The sequence below is a fragment of the Phacochoerus africanus genome, chromosome 11, assembly GCF_016906955.1.
Source record: "Phacochoerus africanus isolate WHEZ1 chromosome 11, ROS_Pafr_v1, whole genome shotgun sequence".
In the NCBI taxonomy this organism is placed as follows: domain Eukaryota; kingdom Metazoa; phylum Chordata; class Mammalia; order Artiodactyla; family Suidae; genus Phacochoerus; species Phacochoerus africanus.
The window spans coordinates 25,738,208-25,753,377 of record NC_062554.1 but is presented as its reverse complement, the minus strand read 5'-3'; the positions used below and the strand labels follow the sequence as shown (position 1 = coordinate 25,753,377).

General features: G+C 46.2%; 1 long non-coding RNA gene across 3 annotated transcripts in view; it reads left to right on the top strand.

The window, feature by feature from the left end:
- Positions 1–4,071: 4,071 nt before the first annotated feature.
- LOC125111584 (uncharacterized) overlaps positions 4,072–15,170 on the top strand; it is a 48,090-nt gene continuing 36,991 nt past the window's right edge. For all 3 annotated transcript variants that reach the window (XR_007130900.1, XR_007130897.1, XR_007130898.1), the window contains exons 1-2: positions 4,072–4,200; positions 7,711–7,837. This is a non-coding gene — a long non-coding RNA (uncharacterized LOC125111584). The remainder of the gene's footprint in view (positions 4,201–7,710; positions 7,838–15,170) is intronic.

Genomic DNA, 15,170 nt, shown 5'->3' with positions numbered 1-15,170 from the left:
AGAACTTTGTAGATAGGATTAAATTAAGGATCTTGGAGTGGGGAGGTCATCCTGGAATATCTGGGTAAACATTAAATGTAATCATTTCTATCCTTACAAGAGGGAGGCAGAAGGAGATTAGACACAGAGGAGAAGAGAAGGCAAGGAGTTCCCCTTGTGGCGCAGTGGAAACAAATCCGACTAGGAACCATGAGGTTGCAGGTTTGATCCCTGGTCTCGTTGAGTGGATTAAAGATCTGGTGTTGCCTTGAGCTGTGGTCTAGGTCACAGACAAGCCTCAGATCCTGTGTGGCTGTGGCATAGGCCAGCAGCTGTAGCTCCGATTTGACCCCTAGCCTGGAAACCTCCATATGCCAAGGGTGCAGCCCTTAAAAAAAGGCCAAAAAAAAAAAAAAAAAGAAAGAAAAAAGAAAAGCCAAGATGGCCACAGGGCCAGAGATTACAACGATGTGATGCAGCCACAAGCCAAAGAATGCCAGTGGCCACCAGAAGCTGGACAAGCAAGGATTGGACCTAAGCATGGCCCTGCCAACAGCTCAAATTTGGATTTCTAGCCTCCAGAACAGTGAGGGCAAATCTCCACTGTTTTTAGATATCAGTTTGTGGTAATGTATAGCAGCCCTAGAAAACAAGTACAAACAGTGGGGTGAGGTGATTGAAGGGGCCGGAGAGGAGGATTCACAGCGGAACCAGGAACTGCCTCCCATCGTGAAGTCTCAGGATGCAACTCTGCTCCCAAACTGGGCTCCAAAAGGCCATCCCAGACTGATTCTTTGGGTCCAGTAACATTTTGCTGTTTTCTTTTTTAGGGCCACGCCTTTGGCATATGGAAGTTCCTGGGCTAGGGGTTGAATCTGAGCTGCATCTGCGATCTATGCTGCAGCTTGTGGCAATGCTGGATGGTTAACCCACTGAGCAAGGCCAGGGATCAAACCCGAATCCTCATGGATACTAGTCAGGTTCTTAGCCCGCTGAGCTACCATGGGAATTCCGGGTTCAGTAATGTTAATCATTGAAGAAATTAAGGTGAGTTTGAGACTGAGCGTAGAGTTTTGGGATTTGTCATCCAGGCTTGGTTTACAGCCCCCCACCCCGCAGACTGTGCAGTTAGCTCAGATCTGCTGTGTGTGTATAAAAATGTTCAATTCTGATGGTCTGTGGACATTTTCTCTTTTCTCAGCTCTGTCTTTAATGCAACTTCATTCGGAGAGTTATTTTTTCTGCTTCACTTACCTCTGTTTGTGGTAGGAGGTCTTTTACCGAATGGCTCCTCCAATGTTCAGTTGTGTTATGAAAACCTTTTTGAAATCCAGGATCTTGCTGGATTTTTGGGTTTGTTTGTTTGAGGCAAAAGAGAAAGTCTGGCATCTTGGGGGCTCTGCCTGGTGGGAGTGGACATACTCCCCACATCGGGTTGGGAAATGCTAGCACATGTGGGGCAGCCAGAAAAGTGAGCCAGCTTTTTTTTCTTTTTCTTTTTTGTCTTTTTAGGTGACATGTGGAGGTTCCCCGACTAGGGGTCGAAACAGAGCTACAGCTGCCAGCCTATACCACAGTCACAGCAATGCCAGATCCAAGCCATGTCTGCGACCCACACCACTGCTCACAGCCACGCTGATCCTTAACCCACTGAGTGAGGCAGGGATTGAACCTGCATCCTCATGAATCTCTATTAGGGTTCTTAACTGCTGAGCCACAGTGGGAAATCTTGGGATCTCACTTTCCGACAAGAAGCCCCTGGGGAGGAAGCACACATTGGGTGTGCTGCTCACTATTAGGAAGAAATGTGACTGAACAGAACAAAGTGATTCTGAGGACTAAATGGCTCAATCAAGTGAAAAGTGATTTCAGAGCTGCAATCAGCCTGACATTAACAACGAGGTTCTTATTATCATCTGCTTTTGAACCTCAGTAGGAGAACTTGCCTACCTTTGATACTGTAAGCACGATGCTTCATGTTTAAAGATTAAAGCAGCTTTCTGGCATGTTTGAAAGAAATCACATGGGGATGGGTTTCACAGCCAGGAGCTGGGCTCCCTCAGAAGGATGCCCCTCTGCAGCAAGATTCATCTCCCCCTTGAGTGAATATCAAAGAAGCCCCTGATTAATTCTTTCCATGAGGAAGGAGCCCCATCTCCCACTACTGTTAAGTTTAGAATTGAAACAATATGGTCTGATTACCATTGTGTCCTGGGCAGTTTTGATTGTAAGCACGAAATGTGAAAGGAAGGAATTTTTTTTTTTTTACGTCTTGTCACTCCAGATGAGAATATACTTTGGAAGTGGAATTAGAAACAATGCAATGGTAATTAAAGACTAGTGTCTTCCCTGGGACTAAAACACAGCCCGTAGAGCCAAGAGTTTGATTGGCAGTATGTAATTAAAAGTGGCTTTAAATGGTTACCAAACATAACCAGCTTCAAAAAGGGGACAGAGGGGAACAGTTTTAATACAGGAATTTTTAAAAAGTTAGACACATTTAAAATATGTGTAAAACACCTGATTAAACACTTAAAATTTAATCCCTAGGGTGCGCCGGAAGAGTTATACTCCACAGTTTTTGCTTTCTTATTTACATAAAATGATAATTTCGTGTACACTGCATTTGCAAAAAATTACCAGCTAATATGTATACATTTTAGGGAAATGGAGGTTTGAAACTACAAAATGACATTTTAGAAGATAAATTCCAATATGCCTGGATTTATCCCTTTTTATTGATATAATTTATCATTCAAATATAATTTATTTACTTAGTATTTATTCATTTAATGTAAGTTAACAATTGAAATATGTATTTATTTAGCTTTTTAGGGCCACACCTGTGGCATATAGAAGTTCCCAGGCTAGGGGTTGAATTGGAGCTGCAGCTCCTGGCCTACACCACAGCCACAGCAACATGGGATCCGAGCTGTGTCTTTGACCTACTCCATACCTTGCAGCATCGCCAGATCCTTAACCCACTGAGCGAGGCCGGGGATTGAACCCCCATCCTCATGGATACTACTCAGGTTCTTAATCTCCTGAGCCACAACAGGAACTCCAACAATTGAAATGTCAAATTTTTGGTTTTACTGTAGGAGAAACTGTCCCAATAAAAATGTAGAAAGGAGAGACCCCAGCCATGATGACTAAGCAAATCCAGCCAAGGGCCCCCCACCCCTCCCCCACGCATCTGCTTCTGTAAACTTGTTTCCGCATCTACTACCTTGCTGACCTCACTCCGGTGGGACCAGCCAAGGAAGGAACCCGAAGAGGTAGCCCATAAAAGCCTTGTGAAACCCTTCTTCGGGGCTCAGACTCGGGAGAGTGAGCTCCTCTGTGCCCGCCAGCATAATAAACCTGCGTTCTCCAACTCTCCGAGTGCTCGCTTGGTTTCTCTGCTGGGCAGCTGCTGTGACATTACTATATATAAATTATGCCTCAATTAAAAATATTAATTGTTGGTCAATTTGAATACCGTATTTTGGAGGGGTATTTAAGAGAAGGGAAAAGAGGCAGAACAAAATAGTTCTTCCTGCCCCTTAAACAACCTTTACATGAAAGCCCATTTATTTGCAAAACCATTTGCGTGGCAGCGTCACTAGAGAGTTACCAAAATGCAGAGAAAAGCTTATTTTGAAGATTGAAAAAAGGAGTTCCCGTCGTGGCTCAGCAGAAACCAATCTGACTAGTACCCGTGAGGACGCAGGTTCCGATGGGGGTGGGGCAGGCACAGACGGTTCTAGAAGCCCCAGTAGGGGATCATAGATAAAGAGGGAAACCTGGGGGATGTTGGGAGACCACTGCAAGTTCAAGAAAACCACCAGAACAAGGCAGGCTTGCTCGAGGAGTGGAGGTGCGAGAATTGCTTCAGGTCATTGGGTGGGGGATGGGACGAGGTCTGCATTCAGATTCAGACCAAGGGTAAGAGTTTGAGGACGGTCCTTCAGCTGGTTTGAATACACGCCTTACTGGATACTAAGGAGGAGCTACTACTCCCAGAAAGGAAGAGGCGGGCCTTTCCAACGCCCACTCCCCTTAGAAGATAAAACTGCCGCCCACTGGATCCTCGGGGCAGCGCTTCCTTCCTGTCTGCTTGCCTCTCTCACTAGCAACCAATCCTGATAAATCTATTTCTGGCCTATCGCTTTATCTCCGACTGAATTCCTTCTGCGTAGAGACATGAAGAGCCTGAGCCTTAGTGACTCCAGACACAGGGTGAGTGATTCTAATTCAAAACCACGGGTTCAAGTCCCAATCTGGGTTTTGGCTGCGTTCTGAGTCCTGGCATGTGGGTTCAAGTCCCAGTCTGTGTTGTGGCTAGGTTCAGGCCATTAGTGCTATCAGTTTTGGTTCGATCCCTGGCCCCCCTCAGTGGGTTAAGGATCTGGCATTGTCATGAACTATGGTATAGGCCGCAGACATGACTCGGATCTGGCATTGTGTGGCCGTGGCGTTGGCTGTGGCATAGGCCAGCAGCTACACTCTAATTGGACCCCCAGCCTGGGAACCTAAAAAAGGAGAAAAAAAAAAAGATTGAAAAACAATTGACTTCATAGATGGACTTATGAGCTTAAAATAGTTCACATACAACGGGATAGTGTGAGTTTTGTTTGTTTTTACTGGCAACACCACCCCGATGCTCCAGCCTGAGCCCCGCCCCGGAAGTCCCTATCCAGGCCCGCGGCTGGGAAAAGGCACCCACGGGATCCCAGGGCTTGGTTCAGGTCCAACAGGCCTTCCCCTCTTAAGTGACTGGTGGCCTTCTCACCGCTGCACTTACAGTGCAGCAGACTCTGTTAATTAAATTACCCATGTCACCAGCCTTGAACTTCCTCCTGTGCTTCTTTCAGAGTTTGAGGAAGAGATGGAACTTCCCAGAGCACAAGCAAACAAGCATAGAAAGTCCTGCTTGGCATTATTAATCACCCCTAAAGAGAAACACAGCAGGGCCCTTGAAAATGTCAGGCTGAGAGCATTTGACAAATCTGAGCAGCCCAAGAGGAAAACGCTGCTAAATGAGTTCCCAGCCAGGCCCCCACATCCCCACCGTCTCTTGTAAAGTGCTTTGCGACAGTGGGAGGGTTCAGAGCACTCTTACTCCCATTGGTGTGACGCAGGCTCTTTGTCAGGACTTGCTTCCATCCTGACTCTCAGTTCAATGAGGGTGACAATTCAGATTACTGTCCGAGAGGGACTCACTGTCTTTTTCAGCATTAGCGATAACCTTGGTTGTCTCATCAAGCAGCCCGATCACCCACGGAAAAGGCTAGGGCTGCTGGTAGGTGCTGTGGGAGGAGCACAGGGTAAAGCCAAAATCCCCACCTCAAGCTGCCTGGGAAGATTAGCAGATGCTCAACAGCGCTTATTTGCCACTCAAAGAAGGGAGGGAGGGAGGGTGGAAGAAAGAGGTAATTTGAAAACAAACCCCATTGCTTTCCAAGTGATCCCTGGCCGTTTTTTTAAGCTGAATTTTTTTTTTCTTTTTCTTTTTAGGGCCACACCCAAAGCATATGGAAGTTTCCAGGCTAGGGCTTGAATCAGACCTATAGCCACAGCCACAGCAATGCAGGATCCAAGTCACATCTATGACCTACACCACAGCTTCTGTGGCAACACCGGATCCTTAACCCGCTGAGCGAGGCCAGGGATCGAACCCGCATTCTCACATACTAGTTGGATTCATTTCCACTGTGCCACAACGAGGAACTCCCGGGCTGAATTCTTTACAATTAATTTATTAGAGGTTCAATGCTTAATTTTTTTAAAAAGTAATGACTTCCTAGCATTTTAAGGAAACAGTATTTAATTCGTAGTAACAAGGGTTCAGACATGGCCCTTCCAATGTCTTGCTACCGATTTTGTTCCTGAGAAAACAGACAAGAAAAGCATTTCCCTTGGGAAGCTCTGCTTTTCGCCATGTGCTCGTCCTTACTGTTTGTAACAGCAGTGAAGTAATGGCCTTGAGTTTCTGGGGAGAGAAGTGAAAAAGAAGCTTCCCCACTTCTCCACAGACCCTGCAGGAGGGGGCCAGAGACCCGGAGGATAGCTTTCAGTTAAAGGCAGTCACAAATGGAGATTCTGCATCTGTCTCCTTTCTCTAACTCTGCGGGCTGCCAAGGGGGCTGAACTCGGCAGATCCATCCAGCAGAAAAGGAGGGGAGCTGACGTTCTCCTGTGGCCCAGGGGTTGGGGATCCAGCGTCGTCACTGCAGGGACATGGGTGGCTGTTGTGGCAAGGGTTCCATCCCTGCCCAGAAACTTCTGCATGCCACGGGTGGGGCCAAATAAATAAATAAAAGGAGGGGAGTCAGACTTTAAAGCATTCAATCAAAATAAAATTATTTAATATATTTTTGGGGAAATAACTTCAAATTTACAGAAAAGAGGCAAGAATATAATACAAAGAATTCCCATGTAGCCTTCACCCCTGGAAGTTCCCTTCGTGGCGCAGCAGTTAATCCCAACTAGGAACCACGAGGTTAGGAGTTTGATCCCTGGCCTTGGTCAGTGGGTTAAGGATCTGGCATTGCCGTGAGCTGTGGTGTAGGTCACAGACATGCCTCAGATCCTGCGTTGCTTTGGCTGTGGTGTAGGCCGGCAGCTGTAGCTCCGATTTGACCTCTAGCCTGGGAACCTCCATATGCCACAAGTGCGGCCCTGAAAAAAAAAAAAAAAAAGCTTCACCCCATTCCTTAATCCCAAATTGTCTAATGTAGCATTAACATTTCACTGCATTTGTTTGTCATTTGCTCCCTTTCCATGTTTTTTTGTTTGTTGCACATTCAGGGTTTTCTAGAGCCTTTGAGAATAAGTTACCGATGTGATGCCTCATTACTCCCTGACACTTCAGTGTTCACGTCCTAAAGAAACAAGGACATTCTCCGGCGTAACCACAGAACCGTCATCAAAACCAGGACGTGAACACTCACACGCTCCTCCCGCCCAGCCCTCAGAGCCCGTTCTCGTTTCTCTGGTCACCCCAGTCGTGTTCTTTTCTGTTCCAGGATCAAAGCTGGGATTCCGTGTTGCAGTATTTGTCATGTCCCCTTCACCTGGGAGTAATTTCAGGCTGAGCTGCTAAACTGGCTCGCTGGGGGAAAAATAATAATAAAAAAAAGCCTGGATGTGTAGTGGTTGCCAACTTTATGGTGTAAATATTCTTCCCATTCTGGCCAGTTTCAAGTTAACAACTTGATGCCACCGTCGTTAAAGAGCAGTGTTAGGAAGAAATGCACACAACTGATTTTCTAGAGTGGGGCTGAGCCAATACCAGCTGGCTCCAATACATCACTAACTTCCTCTGTCTTTTCTTGATTTCACGACTATGGTATTTTTTGGGGGTTTTTTGTTTGTTTGTTTGTTTGTTTGTTTTTAAAGAGTACAGTGGTTAACAAACCCGACTAGGATCTATGAGGATGTGGGTTTGATCCCTGGCCTTGCTCAGTGGCTTAGGGATATGGCTTGCTGTGAGCTCTGCTGTAGGTCGCAGACGCAGTTCGGATCCTGAGTTGCTGTGGCACAGGCCAGGAGATGCAGCTCTGATTCGGCCCCTAGCCTGGGAACTTCCATATGCCTCAGGTGTGGCCCTAAAAAGCAAAAAATAAATAAATAAATAAATAAATAAAATAAAAAGAGTACAGGTCAGTTAGTTTTTAGAATGTCCTTCTTTTGGGGTTTGTCTGATGCTTCCTCGTGTTTAGATTCAGTTTATCCATTTTGTGGCAGGAACACCACAGAAGGGATGCTGTGTTCTTCTCAGTGCATCGTTATCAGGAGTGCACGATACCAGGTGATGTCGATTTGTCCCATCACCAGAGATGGCAAAAGAGATGTCCTGTTCTGTTATCACGTGGTAAGACAGTGTCTAACCAGACTTCTTCACTGTGGAAGATAAACTGTGTTTTATACCTTATAATCAATAAGCATTTTATGGGGAGATACTTTGAGACTTCTTAAATGTTTTCTTGAAATTTTTACCTGCTAGTGTTAGTATCCACTAATGAATCTTGCTGAATCAAGTGTATTTTATTTTTATTTTTTGGTAGCAGCTGTGGCATGCAGAAGTTCCTGGGCCAGGAACTGAACCAAGCCATAAGTGACAATGCTAAATCCTTAACCACTAGGCCACCAGGGGACTCCCAAGTGTTTTTCCGTACAATTGCCAAATTATTTAGTTCCACCAACGCTTTACAATGACTAATTGTCATTCTACAATAACGTAGAGCCTTCACTTTTCCTTGATTTCTTTATTTATATTAATGTGGTCTCATGAACCTCTATTATAATTTGTTGCTATCACTGTGGACTTCGATGCTGAAATATTACAGGTACGGCCAGATGGAACCCCTTCATGATGGTGCCTATGTTCCTTTGACAGATTATCATCATTCTTGGATCAATTTCTTTATGGCACAAAACGTGCCAAGTGTATCTTGTGTTATGTCTGCATCAGCTGTGGAATTAGTCATTTTCTTCACAGACTTGGTTCCTTTGAGAGAATGGGTTTCATTGCTCCCAGGTCTTTTCAGAGCTAGGAAATTATAGGTGTGTGCACACATACATGCACACACATACCCTGTGGTGGACATGAACATGTTACAACTCAGATCCCCCTACAAGGAAGGACTTGTTGCACAGAAGTGCCTTGCCTAACATCACACCTTTTGGGGGGCACCCGGCTCGCATCCATTGGCTGATTGAGGAAAGGGGATAAAGACTGGTCGTTTGTGGTGCAGGGAAGAACAACTCTGATGGGCCATGTATGCTCCAGAGTGGAGTGACTGGGATGGCCCTGGACCTGCCTGCCTTGCAGTTGCGCTTCTCCTTCTTTTTTTTTTTTTTTGCCTTTTCTAGGGCTGCTCCCACGGCAGGTTCCCAGGCTAGGGGTCTAATCGGAGCTGCAGCCGCCGGCCTACGCCAGAGCCACAGCAATGTGGGATCCGAGCCACGTCTGCGACCTACACCACAGCTCATGGCAACGCCGGATCCTCAACCCACTGAGCAAGGGCAGGGATCGAACCTGCAACCTCATGGTTCCTAGTCGGATTCGTTAACCACTGCGCCACGACGGGAACTCCGCGCCTCTCCTTCTGCCCATTCTGTTTCCTTCTACTTGTTTTGACCCCTAATAAACATCCTGCACTCCAAACTTCGTCAGAGTGTTCCCTTTCAGAGAACCCGGTCTTTTTTTTTTTTTTTTTTTTGTATTTTGCCTTTTCTAGGACCGCTTCCGCAGCATATGGAGGTTCCCAGGCTACGGGTCCCGTCAGAGCTGTAGCCACTGGCCTACGCCAGAGCCACAGCAACGTGGGATCCGAGCCACGTCTGCAACCTACACCACAGCTCAGGGCAACGTTGGATCCTTAACCCACTGAGCAAGGCCAGGGATTGAACCCGCAACCTCATGGTTCCTAGTCGGATCCGTTAACCACTGTGCCACAACGGGAACTCCAGAGAACCCAGTCTTGAATGCACGTGTGCACACACACACCCCATCTGTATGATTAAGACGCTATGAATTCAGACCAATATTTCCAACTCTAACCAGTCATCATGGGTTTATTCCAGTCTTCCCCTCCCCTGTCAATATCAATACACTCACTATTTTTCTCCATCCGCCCCTCTGTAAGCAGTCTCCTAACCAGGCAGGCTGCCTCTCCAATCCCAGCCCCACCAGCCTGAGCACGCTGGCCCTGCTGACCATGCTGGCTGTGTTGGCTGAATCCTCAGCTCCAAACAAGGGAAAGAGGAGTCCAACTCCTTTTGTAAGCTGGGGGTTATAAAACTTCATAGAAAAATACAATTTATTTGATTTGAATGTCTATTTCAATAGTATATGATATTTTCTTCCTTTTTATTGGTGACTAAGTTCTATTAAAAACGAAATTCTTTATTATAATTTTATTGAGTGTCAAATGGAGACTTTTCAAAACCAGTATTCCTGCACGTACGATAGAAGAGAACTGTCAAGAGAAGGCCCTTGTTACTTGAGGAGGTTGCTTGGTGAAAACGGCAACTGTTCCCAGCTGAGCCTTTGCAGAGGTGGTGGGGTTTGAAGAAGCTTCTCTAGGATGTATTGCATTTGAATAAATGGATCAAGGAAACAGAAAGGTGGGACATGGTGCCAAAGAATAGGTAATGTGTGTAACAAGGAATATCGGGGGCGGGGGGAAGCGAGAAGATTAATTTGGCAGAAGAGAAAAATTCATGCAGGGGGAATGAGGAACATAAACCTGGAAAGTTAGCCTGTGGAGGACCTTGACTGTGCTTTGGATTTTGTTTTCCAGGCACTGGAGAGCTACTATCATCCTTTGAGTGTCATGATAAAGATGAGTCTAGCAGCAAAGGTCACGATGCCCTGATGGGAGAGGGAGCAGTTGGGTTATTGTGGTGGTTCGAGTCTGGAGGATAAAGGCAAGGGTGGGCCAGTGGATCCGTCAGGGCTCAACCAGAGAAGCAGAGCCACCCCAAGTATATGGAATTAGGGTTTACTGTAGATATAGACCATAATTATTGCGAGAGAAGCCATGAAAGTAAGAGTCTGAAAGGGGGAGTTGGAATGTTTGGGAAAAGTCATTAACTAGTCCTCCTGGAGCACAGGCGTGGGTGGACCAGTTGGAGCTTCAGTTTGGAGGATGGTATGCATGACATCCAGAGTGGGACCCCAAAGGAGAGGTGGTAGAAAACTCTATGGGAAGCTGTCACGTCTGTATAGCTCTTGTTTCTGTAGGTCACAGCCATGCATCGGGCAGTGAGCCTGGGCTACTGGTTTGTCATCAGGGCCAACAGTTAGGAAGGAGGACTGAGTGGGAGAGAGCAAGACGGTCAAGCTAAGAAGGAACCCACCTATACCTCTGCATATCTCTGTCTCCACTTTTTTTTTTTTGTCTTTTTGCTATTTCTTGGGCTGCTCCCACGGCATATGGAGGTTCCCAGGCTAGGGGTCGAATTGGAGCTGTAGCCACCAGCCTACACTAGAGCCACAGCAATGTGGGATCCGAGCCACATCTGTGACCTACATCATAGCTCAGAGCAATGCTGGATCCTTAACCCACTGAGTAAGGGCAGGGATCAAACCTGCAACCTCATGGTTCCTAGTCGGATTCATTAACCACTGCGCCACGACGGGAACTCCTCTCTGTCTCCACTTCTAATCACCTTCAGAGAGCAATGGCTGCTAAAACACGCCCTCTTCCAAAACTTGCACAGATTCTTTGAATTACTCTAGGCCCTCTGGGAAGTAAAAGCCAAAAGGGTGTTCACTATGCAAGAGACTTTTTAGGGGACCATCTGTGATGGAAAATGGAGAGTGAGTCAGGGTAGATGGGAGGCTGAAATAGCTGTCAGATCATAGAGCACGTCTGTCTGGCCCTGGGTGAAGGAAGGAGGGAAGAAAGAAAGCTTGTGTGGATCAGTGTAATTCTAAGAGTTCAGCAGGGCCATTGGGGAGTGCTTAAGCAAAATCAGAGGGGTGTCCATCAGAGGAATGTTCCATCTTGTAGGCATGGGTCTGCGTTAGTGTCCTTGCCATGCTCAGTCACTGTCTGAGAGCGCCCATGGGAAGTGTGGACTGGGCACTTATGTGGTGAGGGATTTCAGAGCACAGCAGCTGGGGCCAATCAGCCGTGCTCCCTGTAGGTGGAAATCCAAGAATCTTACTCTTGTGGCCACCATATTCTTTCCTTGAACATGTCTACCTGGAACCATATAGGGAATGGATGAAGTTCCAGCTTAACCAAATGGGCCACGATTGGCAGTCGTAGGGATAAGCAGAGGACTTGGGAAATGCCACATGAAGGCAGAAAATGACAGCGATTGGTGACTGAATGGACAAAGGGACAAAAATAGAAGAAGAAGATCCAAATGTGTCTAAGCTGCAGGGTATCCTTAAGAGAAAGAAGGAGAAAAGAAGCAAGAGCTGTTCTGGAGGAGCGTTGACAAATCCAGGTTTAGGTATATCGAATTGGAGGTCCTAAAAGGACATCCAAGTAGAACCTTCTAATAAGCAGGTGGAAACACTAGACCAACTCTCGGGCAGAAGCCCAGGGAGACAGATTTGATGGCCAAGCAGGTAGAGGAATTTGTGGAAGGCACGAGAATAGGTGGGTTCTGAGAGACGGGAGAAAGAAAAGAGGATTTAATGCAAACATAAGCCCACATCGAGGGGGACTCGAAAAGCAAAGGCACAGAAGGATCATTCCAAGATAGAGAGAGACTGGGGACCAAGCTTGCCGAGTGCCACCAGGGCCAGAGGAGGAAGGACAGTCTCGGGGAGGAAACACCAGTGTTAGCGATGCTCTTGAAAGGCCAGGAGAATGAGGACACACCACGGCGGCTGTGAGATCTGGGACTGGAAGCTCATTTGTATTTTTTCATAGTGTAATTTCCAATAAGAGGTGGAGGCAGATGCAGATCTCTTGACATGAAAAAATGAGCAGCAGGTTAAAAAAGTGAAGGATGTGCACGTAGGCCTGTGGAGCCGTCTGACCGGGATGGAGAACCAATGGAAGATTTTCAAGCAAAGGCAGGTGTGAGCAGAACTGTACGCAGAGAGGGAGGAGTCGGGGAAAAAAGAGAGGCCGACAATGTTGCAAAGGATGAAATTGGGAGTTCCCATTGTGGCTCTGCAGGTTAAGGGCCCGATGTCTCTGTGAGGATGTGGGTTTGATCCCTGGCGTTGCTCAGTGAGTTAAGGATCCAGCATTGTCACAAATTGAGGCATAGGCTCCAGCTGCAGCTCTGATTCAACCCCTAGCCCTGGAACTTCCATGTTTCACAAGTGCAGCTGTAAAAACAAAACAAAACAAAAAGAAAAGGAAAAAACAAAAAGAGAAAGAAGAAAAGGACAAAATCCTGAAAAAGCATGGAAATGTGGAATCAACAGCTCAGGGGAGGAGTTCCCCTTGGTGGTGCAGTGGAAACAAATCTGCGAACCATGAGGTTGTGGGTTCAATCCCTGGCCTTGCTCAGTGGATTAAGGATTTGGCATTGCCACAAACTGTGGTGCAGGTCACAGACGTTGCTCGGATCCCAAGTTGCTGTGGCTGTGGTGTAGGCCGGCAGCTGTAGCTCCAATTCGACCCCTAGCCTGGGAACCTCTGTATGCCATGGGTGCAGCCCTAAGAAGCAAAAATAAATAAATAAACCAGCTCAGGGGAAACAGTGGTTAGTGTCAGAAGACATACGTATTCTTTTAACAAACACACAGCGCTTCCAGCAGAGGAAATCCTGGCCCCTTCTGTAGAGGTCCTGCCCGTTATCCTCAGACTAATTAGCACCATGCATTTTTATTATTAATAATACCGCATAAGCCAATCATACATTCACAAAGGAAAAATACAAGTCACTTGGCTTTTTACACCACTTTTGCTCATTAAAACTAACTGCATGGAGCAATTAATAAAGAGACGTTATCCTGCAACTCACTCAAGATGGATCATCCAGAGATGTCAAGATTCTGATTTTTTATTCCTGCATTAAATTGAAGGACACGGGGCTTGTTAAACTGGCTTTTTATTTGGACATTTGTGGAGTTAGCATATTCTGAATGTCTTCAGTGAGATAATTTAGCTGAGAAAGTTTGTGCCTATCTTTTAGCGCAGGTGACAACATTCCAATGAAGTATTTTACAGAGAGCAGAACACAGTCATTAATAACGCAACATGCTCACCAGTCACGCATATTTCTTTTTTATAACAAGCATCTTGTTTGGAAATGGCAGAGCGGCAGGGTGAATATCCTGCCACATTGAAATTCATGAAGTCCAATCCATTTTACGAAATGTGCATGTGAAGACTTTCTGCTCTACTCTTCCTAAATTGCTGTCTCTCTCCTTATGACTTAGGGATTTGGGAAATACTCTCCTGGTAATAATACTTTAAAATGCATCTCCCCTGCAGTATACCCATTATGTCAATTGAACGACGTAAGAAATTCTTAAAATACAGCCTGCCTTATTTATATAAGGATAATTATCTGTGGAGGATGCCATGCGTCGAAGGAGCAGGGAGAGAAGACTAGAGGTGCCTTCTGGACCATCCTGGGACTCAGCATCTTTGGAAGAAAAGCGAGGAGGGAGCCCAGGCTGTCAGAATACATGAGGCAAATCAAAAGATTAGAATTCGTCTCTTTTTGTAAGATGAAAGGGGAAAATGAATAAAGGACAGACTCTGGTTCATTTCCTTTCTCTCAGCTGCTCTGGCGAACCTGGCTCATTGAGACTAACAGGGGAGCAGAAATGTCTCATTTATGGACTGTTTTCAAAAGAATGCACTTTTAATACTCCTAAATACAAATAGTAACTGGAACCAGGTACAGATTTTGCCACGTGGCTGCCCTGGAAGGACCCGTTCCCTGACAGGAGCTGACAATGATATGTTATTAGCGTGGTAACTGTGTGCGGTCTGTGTTGATGCTTCTCAAGGGCAGTCTTTAAGCGCATTTTTTAAACTTTTTAATCTTCAGTATTCTTCCTCGTTTATCCTAGTAAGTAACCTTTTGAAAATAAACTTTAGGGCATTCCATCACGGCTCAGCAATAATGAACACAACTAGTATCCATGAGGACTCGGGTTCGATTCCTGGCCTTGCTCAGTGGGTTAAGGATCTGGCCTTGCTGTGAGCGGTGGTATAGGTCACAGAGGTGGCTCAGATCTGGCGTTGCTGTGGCTGTGGTGTAGACCAGCTGCTGTAGCATATGGGAACCTCCATATGCTTTGAGCGTGGCCCTAAAAAGACAAAAAAGCGGGTTTTCCCGTTGTGGTGCAGTGGTTAACGAATCCGACTAGGAGCCATGAGGTTGCAGGTTCGACCCCTGGCCTTGCTCAGTGGGTTAAGAAGTGGCTCCGATCCCGTGTTGCTGTGGCTCTGGTGTAGGCTGGCAGCTGTAGCTCCGACTGAACCCCTTGCCTGGGAACCTCCATATGCCGCAGGTGTGGCCCTAAAAAAGGTAAAAAGGCCAAAAAAAAAAGACAAAAAGAAAATGAACTTTAGTCGTGTCTCTCTTTCATGAATTCAAATTTAGTGGGACCTCAATTAAGGAGGAAATGTGTGTGTGTATTTTAAGCCACTTTATTTTTAACCCAGGAAGGAGAAAAAGAAAACACCAATTTATAGGCCACACTGTCAGAAACATGGTGATAAAGAGAGTGGTCTCAGGGGAGGTGAACTGATATTTTTTGAATATAC